The 9,624-nt window shown below is 33.6% G+C and overlaps 1 non-coding gene across 1 annotated transcript; it reads right to left on the minus strand.

Annotated features, from left to right (window-relative positions):
- Nucleotides 1-308: 308 nt before the first annotated feature.
- Nucleotides 309-410, minus strand: LOC116592160. The gene has a single exon (XR_004286345.1). It is a non-coding gene; the product is annotated as a U6 spliceosomal RNA (small nuclear RNA).
- Nucleotides 411-9,624: the final 9,214 nt, after the last annotated feature.

Below are 9,624 nucleotides of genomic sequence, written 5' to 3' on the forward strand. Positions count from 1 at the left end.
AACAAACTGAGGGTTGCTGGGGGGAGGGGGTTTGGGAGAAGGGGGTGGGATTATGGACATTGGGGAGGGTATGTGCTTTGGTGAGTGCTGTGAAGTGTGTAAACCTGGTGATTCACAGACCTGTACCCCTGGGGATAAAAATATATGTTTATAAAAAAAAATTAAAAAAAAATTCTTCAATGAATACATTGAACTAATAAAAAGTAATCCCTTAAGCATTAATCATAAAATCATATTTCATCTGAATTGATTTTTCTCATGGTATTACGGTTTCAAAACATTTAGAGGTGCCTCTTTTTAAATTTTTTTTTAATATGGAACACTTCACAAATTTGCATGTCATGCTTGCACAGGGACCATGCTAATCTCCCCATCATTCCAATTTTAGTATTATACTGCTAAAGCAAGTATAATATTCTCTCTGCAATATAAATCTTGGCTTTTCTATATATTGTGTGGAAAGACTAGAAACAAAAACACTTGTAGAAAGTATTTTATGTATATTTTAAGTAATTTTTATTTTGATCATGTTAGCAGAGAGAAAAAGTTTACCAACAAATTAGTTGAGCTTTAAATATCAGACTAGAAATTGATTCCCTAAGTAGTCTTTATGGTAACTTTCAGTTTGATATTATTTTAAAGACTGAAGACTGCAATATAGAAGTATAGCACATATACCTGATATACAGTAAGCTAAGATATACTGGCAGAAAGAGTATGTCACTAATACACATATCATTAAACAGATTATGAGTAGATAATGCCACCTTCTTTACAAGTAGGTTAAAAGTATGGTTTTGGTTTTCAAAAAATATGGGTAATAGGTATTGTACAGGGTGTTTACTTCACAGAGCAAATACAGAAATATTCAAATTATATTACTAAATGTATTACTGTTAAGCATCTTGAAATTAAGATGTTGCCTAATATTCTGAAATAGTAAAATGTAAGAAGGTAAAAGAGTTAGTATTCAAATGATAATAGTGCTAAATTTTTAGAAGGATATAGAATTTATTAATGCTTTAGTGTCATCAAAAAGTATGTATTTGCTCCCCAAATATTCCCTAATAGATACACAGATACCAAGGCTTTCCTTTTTTTTAAATTTTTTTAATTTTTTATAAACATATATTTTTATCCCCAGGGGTACAGGTCTGTGAATCGCCAGGTTTACACACTTCACAGCACTCACCAAAGCACATACCCTCCCCAATGTCCATAACCCCACCCCCTTCTCTCAACACCCCTCCCCCCAGCAACCCTCAGTTTGTTTTGTGAGATTAAGAGTCACTTATGGTTTGTTTCCCTCCCAATCCCATCTTGTTTCATTTATTCTTCTCCTACCCACTTAAGCACCCATGTTGCTTTGCAGGAATTGTTACAATAACATCTAAAAATAGGACACTCCAACTCATTTTTGAGCTGGCAAATGATAGGTTATATTTGGTTTAAAAAAAAAAAAAAGTTGGGGTGCCTGGGTGGCTCAGTGGGTTAAAGCCTCTGCCTTCGCTCAGGTCATGATCCCAGGGTCCCGGGATCGAGCCCCACCATCAGGCTCTCTGCTCAGCGGGAAGCCTGCTTCCTCCTCTCTCTCTGCCTGCCTCTCTGCCTACTTGTGATCTCTGTCTGTCAAATAAATACATTTTTTTTTTAAAGTGTGTGGGAGGTGGGGGAAACTGATACCAAAAAAGGGGAGCTTATTAAGAGTACTTGCATTATTTTAAATACATTAAGTATGGGGGAACAATTCCTATTTCTGAATACTACACATCTAGAGACATGACACAAGCTAGAAAATAACATCTGTATCATAGTTGACACAATATGCTTGGTCTTCATGTACATGTAACTCAATCCCCCATAAAAACCTCTTAGTCGTACCAATAAATCCCTCTCCTAAATTCAGTTCACTTCTCCAATTCTACCACCACAAATTGACCTAATTCAAATCTCATCTGGACTACTGAATGATTTCATAAAAGACCTCCACAAATTTACTGTTTCCTCTTCACCTCTATCAATAAATTAAAATCTATTTAAAAATCAACACTCAGACTAAAATCTATTATTCTTTTTTTGGAATTTTTCCTACTTTAATCTTTTTTATTAGAAATAGTTTTAGGTAGTCTAACTTCATTACATTTCCAAATAAATTTTAGAATAAAAACTATTATTCTTTATGTTTGTTCTCTATAACATATACCTTCTGTCATGCTCATTTTTATCACAGGAACATTTTACATGCCATTTTCATGTGGGATTTTGTCTGTTTCATTACTCCTTTTTTAGAGCTTGAAAGATTATCAAGCATATGCCAAAACTCAATAAACCTTCTCTGAAAGAATATTAGGAGAACTTAGAACACAAATCAGTGAAATTGAACACATAAAATCAATAGAGACAAATAAACAAAATCAAAGTCTGGTTCTTTGAAAAGATGAGTAAAATCTGTAAGGCTCTAGCCAGGGTAACTTAGAAGACAGATAGTACACAAGCTACCAATATCAGTAAGGAAAGAAGAGACATCACTACAGATTCCATAGAAATTAAAAGGGCAATAAATAAATACTATAAACAACTCTATGCTCATAAATGTAATAACTTAGATGAAATGGACCATTTCCTTGCAAGACACAATTAGTCAAAATTCACACAAGAACAGACAATCTGAATATGCCTGAACAAATCTCTTTTACAAGCTCTTTCTTGTCTATTAAACAAATTGAACAAACAGTAAGTAAACTTCTAAAATAGAAAGCACCAGACCCAGATGAGTTCACTGGTGAAACTTTTTGCTTTGTTTTGGTTTGTTTTTTTAAATATTTTATTTATTTATTTGACAGACAGAGATCACAAGTAGGCAGAGAAGCAGGCAGAGGGTTGGGGGAGAAGGCTCCCTGCTGAGCAGAGTGCTGATGAAGGGCTCTATCCCAGGATCCCAAGATCATGACCTCAGCCAAAGGCAAAGGCTTTAACCCACTGAGCCGCCCAGGCACCCCTCATCGGTGAATTTCACCTGACATTTAAGGAAGAAATTATACCTATTCTCTACAATTTGCTCCAGAAAGATAGAAGAAACAGGAATAGCTCCTACCTAATTTTATGAGACCAGAATTATTGTGACACCAAACCAGATAAATACATTACAAGAAAACTACAGACCAGTATCTCTCATGAACACAGATATAAGTTTCTCAACAAAATATTAACAAATCAAATTCAGCAATTATGAAGAATTATATACCATGACCAAGTGGGATTTAAATGAATCTAGACAAAGATTTTATACTCTTCACCAAAACTAACTCAAAATGGATCACAGACCTAAATATAACATGTGAAACTATGAAACTGTTGGAAGATAACATAGGAAAAGACCAAATGACTTTAGGTATTTTTAGATACAACACAAAATGTATGATCCATAAAAGAAATAATTGAAACACTGGACTTCATTAAAATTAAAACCTCTTTTGTAAAAGACAATAGAGTATTAAAAGAAAAGTCACAGAATATTTGAAAACAAAATCTGATAAAGCACTGTAATCTAAAATATATAAAGAACTCTTAAAACTCCTCCTTTAGAAAACAAACAACCCAATCATGTTCACTACAGCATTATTCACAATAGCCAAGACATAAATGATTTAAGCCTCTGATGATGAATGAATAAAGAAATTGTAATTATACACAGACATATACAAGCACTGGGATATTTTTCAGCCTTAAAAATGAAAATCATCTTGTCGTTGACAATAACATGGATGAACCCGGGGAATATTTTTCTAAATGAAATAAGCAGACACATTAAGAAAAATACCACATGAATTCACCTATATCCCAAATCTAACAAACTCAAATTCATAGAAACAAAGTAAAACACTGATCTCTATGGATAGGGAGGTGTGGGAACAGGGACATGTTAGTCAAAACGTACAAAGTTGCTATTGTATAGGACAAATAAGTTCTAGAGATCCAGTGGACAACTTGATAAGTATAGTTAATAATATTGAATTATATACTGGAAATTTTCTAGAAGTAGATTTCAGATGATCTTACCACACACACAAAAAGTAACTATGTGAGGAAAGGAATATGTTAATTAGCTTGATTATAGTATTCGTTTCACTATGTATATCAATACATTGTATTATACACTTTGAATTTTTATTTTTAAAAAGGAATATTATACAATTTAAAAATTAGCCTAAGATCTTTACAGACACCTCATCAAGGAAGATATATAGATGGCAAATAAGTGCACAAAAGATGGTCTATGTCATGTCATCTGGGTAATGCAAATTAAAACGAAGATACCATCACAGACTTATTACAATGAAAAATCCAGAACACTGGCAACAACAAAAGCTGGCAAGTATGTGGGACAACAGGAATTCTCTTACATTGTCAGTAGGAATGAAAAAATGGTAAAGATACTTTGGAAGACAATTTGGCTGTTTCTTGGAAACTTACTCTTATTGTAGGATCTAATAGTTGGGCTTCTTGGTATTTACCAAAGAGTTGCCAACTAATATCCCCACAAAAAACTGCACACGTGGATGTTTACAGCAGCCTTATTCATAATTGCCAAAGTGTGGAAGCAACCAAAATACCCTTCGGTAGGTGTATGAATAAATAAACTTTGGTAATCTGTACAATGGAATATTATTCAGCTCTTTAAAAATGAGCTATCAATCCACTGAAAAACATGGAGAAAGTTTAAAACATCTATTATTAATTGAATGAAGCCAATCAGAAAAGGCTACATACTACACACTTCTAACTGTATGACATTCTGGAAAAGGCAAAACTATGTATATAGTAAAAACTTCAGTAGTTTCCAGATATTAGGAGGGAGGAAGGGATCAATTAGTCAAGCAGAGGATTTTTAGGGCATTGAAATTACTCTGCACGATATTATGAGTAGGTGTTATATACATTTGTCCAAACCCATGGAATGTACAACACCAACCATGAACCCTAATATAAATTACAGACTGTGTGATAATGATGTGTCAATGCATCAGTTATAATAAGTCTATCACTTAGATGAGGAATGTTGATAATGGGGGAGACTACATAAGTGGGAGGCAGGGAACTTATAAAAAAAATCTTTGTGCCTTCTACTCAGATTTGCTTTGACACTAAAACTGCTAAAAGAAACTAAAGTATATTTTCACTATATCTGTATCTTTGGGGTAATTACCCGGTAGTGCAATTACAGAGTCATAGGGTAGTTCTATTTTTAATTTTTTGAGGAATCTACACACTGTTTTCCAAAGTGGCTACACCAACTTGCTTTCCCACCAACAAGGTAAGACGGTTCCCCTTTCTACACATCCTCTCCAACATTTGTTGTTTCCTGTCAATTTTGGCCATTCTAACTGGTATAAGGTTAGTATCTCAATGTGGTTTTGATTTTACTTTCCCTGATGGCTAATGATGATCAACATTTTTTCATGTGTCTGCTAGCCATTTGTATGTCTTCTTTGGAGAAATGTCTGTTCATGTCTTCTGCCCATTTTTTGACATGATTATCTGTTTTTGGGGTTGAGTTCAAGGAGCTCTTTATAGATCTTGAACTGGGGGAAATTGGAGGGGGAGATGAACCATGAGAGACTGTGGGCTCTGAGAAAAAAACTGAGGGTTTTTTAGAGGGAGAGGAATGGGGAGATGGGTAATCCTGGTGGTGGGTATTAAGGAAGGCATGTATTGCATGGAGCACTGCGTGTGGTGTACAAACAATGAATCTTGGAACATTGAAAAAATAAAATAAAACACTAAAGTATATTAAAAAGGAACTTTGAGATCCTTTCTTATCCTAATATTAGATAACCACTGGAAAATGCAATTGTTCTTTACTTTCTAGAATAAAGTAAGGAAATAATATATGCATAATGTTGCATTGTTAGCAGCACTACACAGCAGTTTCTTAATAAGCAACAGAGGGAGGAGGACGAAAAATGGAGTGGGAAGAGGCAGAAATAGAAAGAAGAGAAATTAAGTTAAAGCAGTTTATAAATGTAAATACATGACCTGACCAATTCAGAAATGGGTATTATCTTTGAATTCCTCCCCAAGAAAAGAAACATTATTGTTCTGCTTCAACTTGAAAACTGGCAATGAGCAATTTTCAACTTGCTATAACACAAGATAGAATTTTTATTTTTTTTAATGAAACTCATTGTTACAATTAGCTTTGCTATAACCTACACTCAGTTTTAATTCCACATTTTGAAGCTAAAATCAATCTAATTATACTCCTATCTAATTCTATCCTATCTAAACTCCTATCCTATCTAAAAATCAATCTAATTATACTCCTACACAGTAGCTTCTCCCAATGATAACTACTACATCTCTACTATGTCTTCTCTCTTTCTATATATGTACAATTCCTTTTGGTGTTTCTAATATAATATGGTTTCTATGAATGTCTCTTCCCATTTTACATCTCCATTCTTACACAGTTTGTCAAGTAGCTCAATTCCCATCATTTGGTAATTTCTTTTCTTCATTAAAAATTCATTTTCTTATTTTTATTTTTATTTTTAAATATAGACTGGTTACCTTAGTTTGCTTGGCAGCCATATAACTAAATAATATTAAGTTTATCATCTACTAAAGTTCTATATTTTCTAAGTAAGATTCTGATTTTTTAAAAAAGCACCTTCTATATCCTATATATTCAGTTTCTTTTTTTTTTAATCCAGACAGTTTTATTTATGCCATTTAAAATCACACTTTGTTAAAAAATAAAAAGAAATAAAAAGAAAATAGAATCACACTTTGGTTTCTTGCCTATGCCAAATGCTTTCCTTCTCCGATATGTTGCACCTGTTGCTGCTCTATCTTGAAAGTTTTTTCCTCTTTTAGTCTTTCTTATCCATAGTTTATTCCTTTAAAAAGGTTTTTCCTGACCACTTTATATATCACCTCTCTTTCTCACCATCATTTCCTATGTCAGAAACCTCTGTACTACTTACAAACATTTACAGATATTATTTGTTTGCTTGTTAGGTTTCCTCAATAATAATTTCCATAAAGTCAAGACCTATATCTGTTTTGCCCATTATTTTATTCTAGCACCAGTACAGTGTCATGTATCTACTAGATATTAAGAAAATTGATCAAAATTTGGGAATAAGGCAGTAGGAGGAGGATATGACCTCTCAATATCATGCTAGGATGATGTTTAGCAAGCTGGCCTTAGAATTATTCAGAACAATTGAAGGCAATTTACATCATGGTTGGTTTAGCTATTTATTGTACAACTGGAGCCCAGACACTGTAAAATTACATGTTAATTTAGATTTTTGTCATATAAGAATGATGACTTCAAAGTTTGTAGATGACGGACTTGTAAAACATTAACCAGATCTATATTTATCAAGTAACCTCAATATTTTATTTTCCATAATTGCATTTCATTCTTCTTTGAACTGGATTTACCATTTCTGTATTTTCTCCTTAATAGAATTAATATAGCTTTGGCAAATATTAACTTGATAATTGACTAATAGTTCTTTTTCAACTCTATGAAAATTATATTTTGAAACCTATTGAGGATCCTTCAGAACATCCAATAAGTTTTGTTGTTCACAAGTGCCTTTTTTTTTTTCTTTTCGCCCCCTGAAGGCAACAGGAACAAAAGAACTTTATCTTCATGGATTCTCTTCAAACCAAACTTAGTTACTTTGACACTATACACTTAAAGAGGCTTATATAGTCAATTAGCAAGTCTTGCTAAACCTATGTTAGTAAGGAAACCTACACATAAAAAGAACAACCTTTTTGTCATCAAGACTGTTTAGAAATTTTTTCAAAATGAGAGAGTACTGCTATTAAAACTTATTTAAATATCATTTAAATATCTAAGGCAAGGACACGCAAACTTTTTCTTAGAGTAGTTTAGGTTTTGCAAACCATATAGTCTATATTTCACCTACTCAACTCAGCCCCAAACAGGGCATAAATTAATGGATGTGGCTGGCTGTGTTCCATTAAAACTTCGTGAAAACAGGAGATTGAGCAGCATGGATAATTTGTTGGCCTTCAATCAAGGGAAATATGCTTGTGTTTATCTTTGTTGGTTTTTTAAAAGATTTTATTTACTATTATTTGAGAGAGAGATTGAGAGAGTGAGTGGGCAGTGGGGCAAAGTGAAAAACAGACTCCCCACAGTGCAGGGAGTCTGACAAAGGGTTTGATCCCAGGATCCTGGGATCCTGAGCTGAGCCTAAGGCAGATGCTTAACTCACTGAGCCACCCAGGTACCCTCTTTATTGTTTTCTATAAAGCACAGACCTAGGTTCTACAAGTTTACATATTCATTTGCACATTTCTGTTCAGCATCAAGGATAATATCCAAAGATTATTATTCTATTATCTTGTAGAATATTAACCATTTGTGTATCTGACTAGCAATCTCATTTTTTTAATGCCTTTTTGGGAAGACTGTATAATCCTTATTTTGCTAATTCCCATTTCTGATTTACTGTTTTCCTGGTTCCTTCAATAATGAGTTGAGTTGACTAATTTCAATATTTTATTCTATATCTTGAAGATCTTTTAAATTTTTGAAAATTATACATGGACAAGAAAAAAGATATGGTGCTTTTTGAATCCTAGCTCTGCTATTTTAGGTACATCAGATTCCAAGTTTCAACTTTCTCTTAGATTTGGGTCATCTTTAGTCCTAGGATCTGGGGTTTCCAAATAGCAGCCTTTCATCTCTGGAAGAAATTGAAGTGTGGTTATTTAAATGTATCAAGACCAAAATGCTTGAGACAAAGAATCAAGGACCAATTATACTATTTCATAGTACCTTTAATTCCTATGAAATATAATATATATTTAACTTGCATTTAGTCTTCTACATTAAGGAGGTATTTTTTTTAACTCTATGAATAATTATAAATCCTAAATTGCAGTTGGTTCTCAGACCACTAAGGCAGTAAACAGATTAGGCCTATGCATAGAGAATATTCAACTTTGCAGGTCTGGAAGACAATGGTTACAGAGCGAAACATCTTTACTTTTCTTTAGGACACAGAATTTGAGCCTTTGATCCATCCAGTAAGATTTCTCTTAAATCAAGGTAAGATTCACTCATAGTTAAATTGGCGCAGAGCACAGGATTTCTGAGTAATAAGCATGTCTCTTGGTCTTCACTAGGCAAAGTTCTTTATGGTTCAGAAATCTATGGTTAGACATGTAAAGCTTCATGGACTAGTAACCAAAATTAGAGATTTAGTCCAATCACAATTCTAGAATCTAGACTGTCGACTGGGAATTCCTTTCTTTTTACAAGAGGCTTTGGTGCTCTGCCATCTCCCTTGCACTAGGTATGATGGCCTCCATCTTGGCCACTGTTCCTGCAACAATGCAACTAATACAGTTCTTACTTTAAGGTTGTTTCCCAGTGGATTGTACTCTATAATGGTAGTTATTTTTATGCTTGTCAGACAGAAATTGAAAAACTTAGCTACATGGGGGAGGAAAATATTTTCACTAGGGTTTTGATCCTATCTCTCTTTTGCTTCTTACTTCCTTTGCTGTGTTTTCTACCACGAACTCTAGCTTGGGGCACGATACTAAGATTTACAGTCATGTCAAACTGAG

Source organism: Mustela erminea, chromosome 5 (genome assembly GCF_009829155.1).
Source record: "Mustela erminea isolate mMusErm1 chromosome 5, mMusErm1.Pri, whole genome shotgun sequence".
NCBI classification, from domain to species: Eukaryota; Metazoa; Chordata; class Mammalia; order Carnivora; family Mustelidae; genus Mustela; species Mustela erminea.